Below are 15,434 nucleotides of genomic sequence, written 5' to 3'. Positions count from 1 at the left end.
TCCTCCCTCGGATTGACAATCATCGGGGCCGGGCTGTGTGTCTCCCGCCGTGTAAGTCTGTCTCCGTCTGCACGCCCGGCCACTGAGCACAGCGAAATATGTTCCACTGTCAATGCAAACAAAAATAAACGGTGAGTGTTGGATCTCACGCAGGAGATACACCCCCCCATCTCTGGAGTCTTAACAGGCTTTTAAGTTTGAGTGTAGGGACACAATGTGAACTTTACCAAGATCTTACTCTTTTTTTTGTCAATACAAGTAATTGTATTTTGCCACAGAGGGACGCATTGCTACATCAATGGAGACAGCCGGTCGAAAGAAGAGAAAGACACAAGCTCAGAAAGGTGAACACTCCATCTATGACTTTTGATCATTCTCCTTACAAAGCATCACATGACACCACCATTAAATCCTTTAATAATGTGCAAACAAGTGATAATTATGGAGAGGCTGCTAATTCTCTTATTGGAAAATTCTTTACATATACTCTAACGGGCGTTGCTCAGTTGGCAACTTCAGGGTTCCAGGTTCGATCCCCGCTTCCGCTATCCTCGTCTCTGCCGTTGTGCCCTTGGGCAAGACACTTTGCCTACCTGCTCCCAGTGCCACCCACACTGGTTTGAATGTAGCTTAAAGGGGAACATTATCACAATTTCAGAAGGGTTAAAACCATTAAAAATCAGTTCCCAGTGTCTTATTTTATTTTTCGAAGTTTTTTTCAAAATTCTACCCATCACGCAATATCCCTAAAAAAAGCTTCAAAGTGCCTGATTTTAACCATCGTTATATACACCCGTCCATTTTCCTGTGACAAACAAACATGGCGGAAAGAACAACAAGGTATAGCGACATTAGCTCGGACTCAAACTCGGATTTCAGCGGCTTAAGCGATTCAACAGATTACGCATGTATTGAAACGGATGGTTGTAGTGTGGAGGCAGGTAGCGAAATCGAAATTGAAGAAGAAACTGAAGCTATTGAGCCATATCGGTTTGAACCGTGTGCAAGCGAAACCGACGAAAATGACACGACAGCCAGCGACACGGGAGAAAGCGAGGACGAATTTGGCGATCGCCTTCAAACCAACGATTGGTATGTTTGTTTGGCATTAAAGGAAACTAACAACTATGAACTAGATTTACAGCATATGAAATACATTTGGCAAAAACATGCACTTTGAGAGTTCAGACAGCCCAGATTTCATCAATTAATATATTCTGTAGACATACCCTCATCCGCTCTCTTTTCCTGGGGGTCTGGCGGCAGATTTCTTTGACTTTATCATTGGAAATGCATCTGCTTTGAGTGTCGCAGGATATCCACACATTCTTGCCATCTCTGTCGTAGCATAGCTTTCGTCGGTAAAGTGTGCGGAACAAACGTCCAATTTCTTGCCACTTTCGCATCTTTGGGCCACTGGTGCAACTTGAATCCGTCCCTGTTCGTGTTGTTACACCCTCCGACAACACACCGACGAGGCATGATGTCTCCAAGGTACGGAAAACAGTCTAAAAAACGGAAAATAACTGAGCTGATTTGACTCGGTGTTTGTAATGTGTTTGAGAAAATGGCGGATTGCTTCCCGATCGCTCCGAGAACGAATAATAGAAAGGCGTTTAATTCGCCAAAATTCACCCATTTAGAGTTCGGAAATCGTTTAAAAAAATATATGGTCTTTTTTCTGCAACAACAAGGTATATATTGACGCTTACATAGGTCTGGTGATAATGTTCCCCTTTAAATATGTAGATAATGGTGTGAAAGTCTCCCTCTATGGTGGGTTCTCCTGGTGCCGATAGATCTTCTGGGAGCCCAGTTGTCAGGTTTGAACAAAGTCTTTTATTTCAAGCACACACGCCCAAAGGATAGCCTGCTTTCCAGCAGTATTCGCTCTCGTGACTTTTTCAGCCTGCTCGTGTCTGCTCCCTCTCTCAATCTCTCGGGCATGTGTCTTTTCCTCCCACTCCAACTACGTGTCTCGACCCGGCTGCTGCTAATAAGGGCGACAGGTGATTAGATAACAAGGCCCAGCTGGGCAATCTACTCACCTGCCGGTGTCTTTGAGACCGGTCTTTGCACACCCCGCTCCGCGGCAGGCCCGCAGGCCACGCCACCCTCCACAAATGGGTTTCTCTAGAGAAAAGCGCTTTATAAACTTAATTCACACACACTTCTAACAAGTAGAGTTGCACGATATATGATAGAAATGACATACATTTGACGATTTAGGTTTTAATACTATCGTCATATCGTGATAATACATGTTGATGACACATTTTAGCTGTGTTCTGCAAATTTGACAGCAACAAGAGAATGTAGCGTCCTCACAAGCGGCTAACGTCCCTCCACAGTGTACAGCTGCTTCTAAGTCAGCGATCCTCGCCTCCATGGTGGCAAATAAACCATTATTCTTACATGTAATATTATCACTGGAGGACGAGGCATAGCCAAACATGCCAGGGTTTACCCTACATGTAATTGATCGTGGCGCCCTGCCATGGAAAAATTAAAGCCGCCACACCTTAAAAATAAGTTTTTTTTTTTACATGAAAACAAATTAAAGTAATATTTTTGTGGATATATATATATATATATATATATATATATATATATATATATATATATATATATATATATATATATATATATATATATATATATATATATATATATATATATATATATATCCACAAAAATATTATTTTTGTGGATATATATATATATATATATATATATATATATATATATATATATATATATATATATATATATATATATATATATATATATATCCACAAAAATATTATTATGAAAACAAATTAAAGTAATATTTTTGTGGATGTATGTGTATATATATATACATACATCCACAAAAAAATTACTTTAATTTGTTTTCATGTAAAAAAAACAACAACTTATTTTTAATATTTTATCAAGATTCATATCAAATTACCAATTAAGGTAGACATGCACACCCCAAATTAAAGTAATATTTTTGTGGATATATATATATATATATATATATATATATATATATTTAAGGTAGACATGCACACCCCAAATTAAAGTCATATTTTTGTGGATGTATATATATATATATATATACATCCACAAAAATATGACTTTGTCTTAGACTATGTCTACCTTATATATATATATATATATATATATTTAAGGTAGACATGCACACCCCAAATTAAAGTCATATTTTTGTGGATGTATATATATATATATATATATATATATATGTCTTAATAAGGTTATCCAAAAAATAGTGCTCGATACCGTAGTAGAGCGCAATATATGTATGTGTGGGAAAAAAATCACAAGACTATTTCATCTCTACAGGCCTGTTTCATGAGGGGGGGTTCCCTCAATCATCAGGAGATTGCCCTATATGTGCCCTATATAATCCATGGTATGTGAATGCTCCCATTAAAATCTCCTGATGATTGAGGGAACCCCCCCTCATGAAACATGCCTGTAGAGATGAAATAGTCTTGTGATTTTTTTCCCACACATACATATATATATATATACATATACATCCACAAAAATATGACTTTGTCTTAGACTATGTCTACCTTATATATATATATATATATATATATATATTTAAATATAAAAATATGACTTAAAGTCATATTTTTGTGGATGTATATATATATATATATATATATATATATATATACATCCACAAAAATATGACTTTAATGTGGGGTGTGCATGTCTACCTTATATATATATATATATATATATATATATATATATAAATATATATATATATATCCACAAAAATATAACTTTAATTTGGGGTGTGCATGTCTACCTTAAATGGTAATTTGATATGAATCTTGATATGATACGATTCACTAACAATACTTTTTAAAACATTACGATTCGATACGACTCAATGCGATACGATTCGATGCAATTTGATGCAGATGGAAACTTTGAAAATCAAATTAAATATATCATGTATTACGTCAGAACAACGTCATGTGTTTATTTTTTAAATAGACACATACAAATTAGGTGGTGCCTGCATCGATTTTGAGAAAATAGTAGAAGTATCAACTTCAAGGCATTGCAATTCATCCATCCATCCATCCATCCATCCATTCATTCATTTTCTACCGCTTGTCCCCTTCGGGGTCACGGAAGGTGCTGGAGCCTATCTCAGCTGTATTCGAGCGTTAGGCGGGGTACACCCTGGACAAGTCACCAACTAATCGCAGGGCAGGGAGGCAAGATGGAATCAAAAAAAGGAGAGTCTTTAATTAAGTCCAAAAAGGTTAACAAAAGGTGATGGGGCAGAAACACACACCATATAACCTAGCCAATAAGCAGGAACCTCAGAGGTCGGCAAGGGGAAGGGTCCAGGCACACTGAGCAAAGGAAAAGTCCACAGAAGATATCTTCTCCACCTCAGGGAGGACAGACAAATTACATGGAGGTTAGGTCAATAATTAGAGCGAAAAAACGTACCCGGACTTGGAGGTCAAGCAAATGCATGCGACGTGGAAGGAAGAGGAAACAATAACCAGTAAGGCACAGCTGTCTGTGCCAGGCTTAAATAGTCCAAGAACTGATTAGCTGCAGGTGTGCCTCAAGGTCTGCCCCTCGCCAAGGAAGAGTGAACTTAAAATAAAAGCACAACAGCTAAAATGCAGGCACACAAATAAAAGGGAAGGCAGGAGAACAATGATACAACAGTTCAATTGAAACTGTATAACTCTTGTTACCATGCGTGACTTTGAGATGCTTTTGAGAATGAATTGTTGTGTTACACACTGTGTATTATTTGTAATTAATACAAACTGATTTGTTATGTGTATACAGCAGCTGAACCTAATGTACGGCGATCAGCTAGATATAAAAAAATACTGAAAGCAGTATCATTCATCCAGTATTTTCACGGTCCAGGAGGAACGACCCAATTAGTAGTAGATGTGATTATCTCGCAGAGTTGTGGCTAAGTTGGGGCTGGAAGTCTGGAAAGTCAGCAATGTACAGACAAAGACATCCTGGATGAAAACCAATGCTTCTCATTCAACCTGGGCTTGAGAGGTACTGCAAAGAGGAATGGGCGAAACTGGCCAAAGATAGGTGTGCCAAGCAGGTGGCATCGTATTCAAAAATATTTGAGGCTGTAATTGCTGCCAAAGGTGCACCAATAAAGTATGGAGCAAATGCTGTAAATTCGTATGTAGATGTAAGTTTTACTTTTTTATTTTTAATACATTAGCTAGATTAAAAAAAACTAAAAACTTTCACGTTGTAATTTTTATTCCATTTTGGAATAAGGCTGTAACATTTGTGGTCATGTAATCCTTTCAATGCCGTTCAATTGTGTATGAAACCATACAAACTTAGCCTTGTCCAAGCACTTAATAATAATGACAAGGAGATGCGAAGGAGGTCCTGGAGATCATGGAAGATGATGAAACTCTTTTTTCACGTCTAGTTTTTAGCGATGAAGAGACTTTCCATTTGTGTGCCGCAGTCGATCGTCACAATGTGCACATTTGGGGAACAAGTCACCCATATGAAACAATTGAACATCAAAGAGATTCCCCTAAAGTGAACGTCTTCTGTGCTGTGTCTCAAAACAGGATCTAACTTTGACTACGTCTTCTTGCTCCCAGCCATATTGTAATTTTTAGTGCTTTTATATCAAGTCTACTGACGGATATAAGTTAGAAATACGCGCTACTTTGTATTACAAATTGCAACAGGGAAGGATGCATGTGCATGTACGAGCCAGTCTGCCCACAACAAAAGGATAGCAAAAAAAAAAAAGGAACTTATTGACTACAATGCGGACTACAATGACGGACTTGTTCAAACCACTTTTGGTAATTTTATACCATATATAGATAATCGGCTGACGTGATGAACGTCAAAGGAAAGGGCAAATTCCAAAGGGCTTGTTTGAAGGAAGTATGAAGAAAGGCAAGATTGTTTCATACATTTTCTCCACAATGTCCCCACGGTTTGATTTCAAATTTTCGGATTTTGCAGATCCCAAAATGTTTAAATGTATGTATAGCCTTCTGTGGAGGTTGCCCTCCAGTGGGTTCCTCAGACCACCAAACACTGCCACGAGAGCCCGGATCAGGGTTACAACACTGTTTTATTTGCATAAATTAGTGCAGGGGTTTTGCTTTCCAGCAATCTGTCTTTTCGTGTCCGTGTTTCTCTCGCAATCACGCCAGCTCCAACAACGTGTCTCATACAGGCTGCTGCTAATAAAGGCGACTTAGTGATTAGATAACAAGGCCCACCTGGGCCATCCACGCATCTGTCGCTGTCTTCGAGGCCGGTCCTGGCACACCCCGTTCCGCGGCAGGCCCGCAGGCCACGCCCCCCTCCACACCTTCTTTTAGCCTTTTCTTTTTTTTAAAGGGGAACATTATCACCAGACCTATGTAAGCGTCAATATATACCTTGATGTTGCATAAAAAAGACCATATATTTTTTTAACCGATTTCCGAACTCTAAATGGGTGAATTTTGGCGAATTAAACGCCTTTCTATTATTCGCTCTCGGAGCCGTATGCTCCGAAATAATAGATGTGACGTCACATCGGGAAGCAATCCGCCATTTTCTCAAACACCGAGTCAAATCAGCTCTGTTATTTTCCGTTTTTTCGACTGTTTTCCGTACCTTGGAGACATCATGCCTCGTCGGTGTGTTGTCGGAGGGTGTAACAACACGAACAGGGACGGATTCAAGTTGCACCAGTGGCCCAAAGATGCGAAAGTGGCAAGAAATTGGACGTTTGTTCCGCACACTTTACCGACGAAAGCTATGCTACGACAGAGATGGCAAGAATGTGTGGATATCCTGCGACACTCAAAGCAGATGCATTTCCAACGATAAAGTCAAAGAAATCTGCCGCCAGACCCCCATTGAATCTGCCGGAGTGTGTGAGCAATTCAGGGACAAAGGACCTCGGTAGCACGGCAAGCAATGGCGGCAGTTTGTTCCCGCAGACGAGCGAGCTAAACCCCCTGGATGTCTTGGCTCACACCGTCCCTTATGCCACCGAAGCTGATCAAGAGAAGAATATCGACCCTAGCTTCCCTGGCCTGCTGACCTCAACTCCAAAACTGGACAGATCAGCTTTCAGGAAAAGAGCGCGGATGAGGGTATGTCTACAGAATATATTAATTGATGAAAATTGGGCTGTATGCACTCTCAAAGTGCATGTTGTTGCCAAATGTATTTCATATGCTGTAAACCTAGTTCATAGTTGTTAGTTTCCTTTAATGCCAAGCAAACACATACCAATCGTTGGTTAGAAGGCGATCGCTGAAATCGTCCTTGCTTTCTCCCGTGTCGCTGGCTGTCGTGTCAATTTCGTCGGTTTCGCTTGCATACGGTTCAAACCGATATGGCTCAATAGCTTCAGTTTCTTCTTCAATTTCGTTTTCGCTACCTTCCTCCACACTACAACCATCCGTTTCAATACATGCGTAATCTATTGAATCGCTTAAGCCGCTGAAATCCGAGTCTGAATCCGAGCTAATGTCGCTATAGCTTGCTGTTCTGTTGTTTGTTTGTGTTGGCATCACTATGTGACGTCACAGGAAAATGGACGGGTGTATATAACGATGGTTAAAATCAGGCACTTTGAAGCTTTTTTTAGGGATATTGCGTGATGGGTAAAATTTTGAAAAAAACTTCGAAAAATAAAATAAGCCACTGGGAACTGATTTTTAATGGTTTTAACCCTTCTGAAATTGTGATAATGTTCCCCTTTAAAGAAAATGTATTCATCATCGGCAATTATGCAAATTGTATGATGACATCATGTTGGCCACGTCCCCTCCGCCACAAGTATTTTGGCAAGCTGGGGTATACCTGCATGTTACACTACACACCGTAGGAGGATACAGTAAGCCATGCTAACGGCTAAGCTAGAGCTCTTAACGTAAACAGAGATGGGCAGATCGCTACAAATACAGACAGTAGTGATACCAACTGTATTATAAGCATATTTCGATACTACATTGATTAGATCAATATTTTTATTGTAACAATCATTTTTTGTTATTTATCGAGCAGATAAAGCTGCTAGATGCTGACCATGAATTGATTAACGTGGACCCCGACTTAAACAAGTTGAAAAACGTATTCGGGTGTTACCATTTACTGGTCAATTGTACGGAATATGTACTGTACTAATAAAAGTTTCAATCAATCAATCAATCAATCAATCATAGTATAGTAATCATCATCGTTGACGAATACCTCAATTTCAAATGTCACATTAGCCATCTGTTATACAAATTATCCAAATATGTTGGCCTGTTCTTTCACCTTCGTCATTATCTTCCTCTTTATGCTCTACTCACCCTATATAAAACTCTCTTTGAACCACATCTAAACTACTGTAATGTCATCTGGTGTAACACCTTCCCTACCTACCTTCACAAATTAGAATCCATGCAAAAGAAAATCATACGGGCCCTGTCATGGTCCAAGTTTAATGCCCCCACTCGACATCTATTCCATAATTATCATCTCTTAAGACTGACAGAGTTCAATATTTATCAAAATGCTTGTTTAACCTATCAAGTCATTTACAGGCTGAATCTCAGGCTCTGTAGCTTGGTTCCTATCTACCATCCCCAGCATGCCCACAACACTCGTAACTTAGATCTGATATCAGGTAAACATCGTTTACTGGATTGTACCGCTCGAAGTGTTGTATGCAGGGGACCAAAGATTTGGAACCGGCTTAATGAGAGCCTCAAGATGCTGTATCCATTCTCCAACTTCAAAAAGAAACTGAAAACTTACCTATTAACCACCTATATTTAATGCCTCATGTGGGGTAGACTACTGTTGGGTTTTGCATGGTTGAATGTATGTATGTATGTGTATGCTTGCTTTAATACTATTATCTTGTGTTAATCATATAGCGTTGTTTTTTTTTGTTTTGTTTTGTTTTTTGTTGTTGTGCTTGCTACCATGTTTCATCATTCCATGTATATACTGTCCTCTGGACCCCCTGTCAAAAGCTTCTTCTAGCTTATTTGGGGGACCCTTTCACGTACCAACATCTTTAAATGATGATAATCACTACTATTGTAATTGTTATATGGTATTGTGAATAAACTAAACTAAAAAAAAAAATGTAATTCAATCAATCAATCAATCAAACCACTGGTCACACTTCAGGCTTTTATAGACCATGCATCCGATGGCTAATATGAGACTTCAATTAAAAGCATCAATTAAAGCATTTATGGTCAGCCCAAATAAAACAATTAGAGGAAACCTATGATGATTCTAACCTATTCTAACACACTGTCTTGTGGTCTATGGTATGTATTAGATCTGCTAATGTGTATTAGATATGCTTTTGTATCTCTGAATGTCACTTGTTATTGATCATATAAACAGCAGGCATTTAAATGGACTTCAATGTGGGTAGAAAAACACCTGTATAGACGGAATATGCCAAGAGCTGGCCCTGACTTGGGGGCTTTTTTGTATGACGTTTGCTATCAAATTTCTATAATTCTTAGCTATATGTTTCCTTTCCTTTATTTCCCATGTGCGTGTGTGTGTGTGTGTTTGTGTGAGAGAGACCAGCTGGCTGAATAGAGGGGTGGGTGTCCCCCTTTTTATTTGCACGGATGATGCATTAAATGTCATTTAGGGGGGCAGATTATCAAAGCATGTATGGGCGGCGCTTGTCTCAAATGTGTGTGTGTGTATGTGTGTGTGGGTGTGTGTTTGGGTGGGGGCGGTTAAGCCTGCAGTCATTAAGCACGTGGAGAGGTGAGCATATGGGGCCTGGAATAGATTGTTGGACGGAACAAAGGGACAGCCGAAGGGTGTGAGGTTTCATGCTATAGCACACTGTCTATTGTTGGGCTTTGATATCATTACCCTGTGGCCCATAAATCTTTTCTGTTGTTGGCTGGTCCAATGAATATGTATGACTTCAGGTAATCCATCAAAACAATGAAAAGTAGAGCAGTAGGCCGAAATTCTAAAATTGATATGCATCAGCTTTATTTTTTAAATAATGAAAGATTCTATCAGATATTTTTTTAATTGTGCTTCCATTCTCTTATTGCACATATGAAAAGGGTGTGTGTGCATCTGATGGCGTACATGGTCATCATCTACCAACGTGCATTTCTATTTAATTGACCGTAGATTGCTCGGTTCCTCCTGGATCCTATTTTTTTTCCTCTTGGATACATTAATGCTTTCCAACTTTGTGTTTAAACCCTGATCATAACCACATCAAACACTCTCATCCCACATTAGTGACCTCTGACCTCACAAGTGCTTCCAAAGAGGCCTCGGGAGGGCGAGTCCACGAGGGAAAGTGCAGGATGTTATGCTAGCCAAAGCTAGTACAGGATAGGATGTATAAACAATGATTATCCTTCATTTGAATTATTTGGAAGCATCTGTTGAAAATGTTCCGGGCATTCACCCCCCGACTTGGTATTACCGTGGTTTACAGTGGAGCAGGCAGGTCTGAGCCGGGGTAAGCCGTTCGTCACAGGATCAAACAAGGGGACAACCATTTGTTATTTGTTATCCACGTCATCCACACTAAATGAAGTTTTCTCCCTTTTTTTATAAGCAACTATTGCTTTGCTCTGCTAGAATTTGATAGCTCCAACCTCATTGGAACCCCCATTTTACTGTCATAGTTAGTGGGATCACAAAGCCTATTTTTTTTACTTATGAAATAGTATTAGTTAGGTCCTTTATAAAAGACACAGACAACAGTTTTCTGGCTCGGATGCATCAATTTGGCAGGATTTTTATGTAAGCTTGTAACCTGCCTGCCCAGGGCTTGGACCTGGGTGTGCCCAATGAGAGTACAAGAGCGCTAGGCATTGAGCTAAAAATCCGAGCTGTCAACTTGATTAACCAACGTACTCTAACACAGCCAAACTGGGACGAAGTCAACCCGGCAATTTTCCACCTTATGAGATCATATCATAGCCTTAACAAAGGCAGGCCGCCACCTATGTGTCAGGCAATTCCCCAGTGCCAGGAAAGAGTCCATTGTCATGTGTATGCACGCCCACACAGTTATGGCAATAAACTTTGTCACTGATTTCTGTATGAAAGGCACAGCCAAAAAAATGCTAGGTCTGCCACCAAGGCTGTGAATTTGTGTGAAAACAAGGTTCTTGACACGGAATGTGTGATCAAAGTCGATGTTGATGGCCTGTGTGCCTCGATATTACGCAGTTCTGGGAATGGATCTAGTGTAATATATCACTTTGCTTGGTTCTGTATAAAACTATATCTCTGCATGAGAGGTTATTGACAAAAAAGGACAGGACTAAGTTGTCCCAGGAATTTTCCACCTTCAATTCTGGGAATGGATCTAGTTTAATATCTCACTTTGCTTGGTTCTGTATAAAACTATATCTCTGTATGAGAGGTTATTGACAAAAAAGGACAGGACTAAGTTGTCCCAGGAATTTTCCACCTTCTAAATAAGTATTAATGTCATGATCTCTCATAACAATTATTATTAGTTTCTGGTATTTAGTTCTATTTCCTGTCCATTGCTCTTGTTTTTGTTTCCACTTCCTGTTTTCCTCCATTTGGCACCACTTCCCCTCACCTGACCCTGGATTTACGATCAGGACACACTTGTGTGTTTTGTGTTGTCTAATTTTTATGTTACATTCAGAGCTAAAACAGGAGCAGGATGCAAGACTGGAAATGAGTCTATTACTGCTTGAATTAAATATAATAAATAAATATATATAATTAAAACATTTAATTCCTGGGTTCTGTATAAAAGGCAGATAAATGTCAGCCTATTGAACACAAATATTAAACACATTTTTTATGAGTTGAACTCAAAGATCTAAAAGTTTTACACAGAAGACATATTCCTCTCAAATCTGTCTAAATCTATGTTATTAAGCATTTCTTCTTTGTCAAGATAATCCATACCACCTCACAGGTCAATTATTGCACAGGTGTGCTTTGGCTGCCCACTATAAAAGACCACTTTGACGTGTGCAGTTTTATCACACAGCACAATGCCACAGATGTCGCAAGTTTTGAGGGAGCGTGCAGTTGGCATGCCAACTGCAGGAATATCCACCAGAGCTGCTGCCCGTGAGTTGAATGTTCATTTCTCTACCATAAGCCGTCTCCAAAGGCGTTCCAGAGAATTTGGCAGTACATCCAACCGGCCTCACAACTGCAGACCACATGTTACCACACCAGCCCAGAACCTCTACATCCAGCAGGTGCACCTCCAAGATCGTCTGAGACCAGCATAACCAAAGCAATTCTGCACAAACTGTGAGAAACCGTCTCAGGGAAGCTCATCTGCATGCTCGTCGTCCTCATCGGGGTCTGGACCTGACTGCTGTTCGTCATCGTAACCGACTTGAGTGGACAAATGTTCACATTCGATGGCGTCTGGTACGTTGGAGAGGTGTTCTCTTCACGGATGAGTTCCGGTTTTCACTGTTCAGGGCAGTTGGCAGCGAATGCAAGTGCATTTTATTGATAGCATTTTGAATGCACATAGCTACTGGGACGAGATGCTGAGGCCCATTGTTGTGGCATTCACCCAAGACCATCACCTCATGTTGTGGCATGACAATGCACGGCCCCATGTTGCAAGGATATGTACATAATTACTAGAAGCTGAAAACATCCCAGTTCTTGCATAGCCAGCATACTCACCGGACATGTCACCCGTTGAGCATGTTTGGGATGCTGTGGATCGGCGTATACGACAGCGTGTTCCAGTTTCTGCAAATATCCAGCAACTTGGCACAGACATTGAAGAGGAGTGGACCAACATTCCACAGGCCACAATCAACAACCTGATCAACTCTATGCCAAGGAGATGTGTTGCACTGTGTGAGGCAAATGGTGGTCACACACATACCAGATACTGACTGCTTTTCTGACCCCCTCCCCAAACCCCTAATAAAGCAAAACTGAGCATTGCAGAGTGGCCTTTTATTGTGGGCAGCCTAAGGCACACCTTGCTGTTTAATCAGCATCTTGATATGCCACACCTGTGAGGTGGGATAGATTATCTTGGCAAAGAAAACATGCTCACTAACACAGATTTGTGAACTATATTTGAGAGAAATGGGTCTTTTGTGTATACAATAGATCTTTGCGTTCAACTCATGAAAAATGGGAGCAAAAACATGTTCTGTTTATACTTTTGTTCAGTATATATTGGAAATTGCTGGGTAACAGGGTGTTGGTAAGCGCCTGTGCAATAGGGAATATCATAATGCCAAGTAATAGACTGGACTATACTAGACTTGTCAATCGGTTCCTGACAAGTATTACATACTGTATGTCACCTCAGATGTCATCACAGGTAGGAATGTTGATCTAGGACTGGGCGATTGATCGAAAAATAATCGAAACAGATATCAAGAGCTTTAAACCAACAGAAATGGCCTTGTCGATTAGTTCAATTTCTCCTCTTTGTAAATTTTGTCCGGAACTAATAGACCTTTTTTTTTTTTTTAAACAGCACTGTTTGTGAAGGTAAACGATAGGAAGTCAGGTGTTGCAAGACACGAAGGCTGGAAGGCTACTACTTTATCTGCAATAGCATCCAAGTAAACACTGTCCCATCCAGTCAGCTACACTAAAACGGAAAACGGAAACACAGAGCCAATATCTCAACGTGAGCAGGATGTACCCAAAAGGAATTCTGCGTCAGTGGTATTGACACACTTTGGCTACAATAAGGATGACATCAACCAAAAAGTAGAGTAGTAGTTAAGAGTGGAATAATCGTGCATTGTGCAAGGTAAAAGATTGAAATAATCGTGATTTAGATTTTACTTACTTACTTAGGCCTTAGTATTCCCTGAGGAACATAGGCCGCCGACGAAAGCCTTCCATCCATTCCGGTCTTGTGCCCTTCGGTCGAGTTGTTGCCATGACAGCCCCTCAGCCCTCATCTCCTGTTCCGTGCTTCTTCTCCAGGTTGTTCTTGGTCTCCCTCTGTTACTTTTTCCCTGTGGGTTCCATGTTAGTGCCTGTTTGGTGATTGATTTATTGGGTTTTCTGAGTGTGTGGCCCATTCAGCTCCACTTCCTTCTCCTGATTTGCAGTTCCACTGGTTCTTGTTTGGTGAGTTCCCACAGGTTGGCATTGGTGATGGTGTCTGGCCAGTAGACTCCTAGAACCCGACGGAGGCAACGGTTTTCGAATGTCTGTAGTTTAGTGAGTATGCATGTTTCTGATCCGTACAGCAGGTTGGATTTGACATTTGAGTTAAATATTTTCAGTCTGATTGTGGCAGTCCGCTCCCTGTATGATCAGTGCCAGAGCTTGGTCCGCATTGCCGGTAGTAAGTCGGACACGTTTCCAGTGAGGGTTGGACTCCGCCAAGGCTGCCCTTTGTCACCGATTCTGTTCATAACTTTTATGGACAGAATTTCTAGGCGCAGTCAAGGCGTTGAGGGGATCCGGTTTGGTGGCTGCAGGATTAGGTCTCTGCTTTTTGCAGATGATGTGGTCCTGATGGCTTCATCTGGCCAGGATCTTCAGCTCTCCCTGGATCGGTTCGCAGCTGAGTGTGAAGCGACTGGGATGAGAATCAGCACCTCCAAGTCCGAGTCCATGGTTCTCGCCCGGAAAAGGGTGGAGTGCCATCTCCGGGTTGGGGAGGAGATCTTGCCCCAAGTGAAGGAGTTCAAGTACCTCGGAGTCTTGTTCACGAGTGAGGGAAGAGTGGATCGTGAGATCGACAGGCGGATCGGTGCGGCGTCTTCAGTAATGCGGACGCTGTATCGATCCGTTGTGGTGAAGAAGGAGCTGAGCCGGAAGGCAAAGCTCTCAATTTACCGGTCGATCTACGTTCCCATCCTCACCTATGGTCATGAGCTTTGGGTTATGACCGAAAGGACAAGATCACGGGTACAAGCGGCCGAAATGAGTTTCCTCCGCCGGGTGGCGAGGCTCTCCCTTAGAGATAGGGTGAGAAGCTCTGCCATCCAGGAGGAGCTCAAAGTAAAGCCGCTGCTCCTCCACATCGAGAGGAGCCAGATGAGGTGGTTCGGGCATCTGGTCAGGATGCCACCCGAACGCCTCCCTAGGGAGGTGTTTAGGGCACGTCCGACCGGTAGGAGGCCGCGGGGAAGACCCAGGACACATGTCTCCCGGCTGGCCTGGGAACGCCTCGGGGTCCCACAGGAAGAGCTGGACGAAGTGGCTGGGGAGAGGGAAGTCTGGGCTTCCCTGCTTAGGCTGCTGCCCCCGCGACCCGACTTCGGATAAGCGGAAGAAGATGGATGGATGGATGGATTTTCAGTTTGGTTTTGTGAGAAATGTTTTTTGCTCTCCATATTTTGTTTAGTATGTTGAATGATGTTCTTGCTTTCCCTATTCTGGATTTGACATCTTCATCTGCCCCTCCATCTACACTGATT

At 41.3% G+C, this 15,434-nt stretch overlaps 1 protein-coding gene across 1 annotated transcript in view; it reads left to right on the top strand.

The window, feature by feature from the left end:
- Positions 1 to 283: 283 nt before the first annotated feature.
- pdlim5a (PDZ and LIM domain 5a) overlaps positions 284 to 15,434 on the top strand; it is a 147,479-nt gene continuing 132,328 nt past the window's right edge. Inside the window, exon 1 of the mRNA XM_061933540.2 lies at positions 284 to 344. The gene's annotated coding sequence lies outside the window, so the exon portion shown is untranslated. The remainder of the gene's footprint in view (positions 345 to 15,434) is intronic.

This window comes from Nerophis lumbriciformis, linkage group LG03 (genome assembly GCF_033978685.3).
Source record: "Nerophis lumbriciformis linkage group LG03, RoL_Nlum_v2.1, whole genome shotgun sequence".
In the NCBI taxonomy this organism is placed as follows: Eukaryota; Metazoa; Chordata; class Actinopteri; order Syngnathiformes; family Syngnathidae; genus Nerophis; species Nerophis lumbriciformis.
This window is presented reverse-complemented; position numbering and strand designations above follow the sequence as displayed.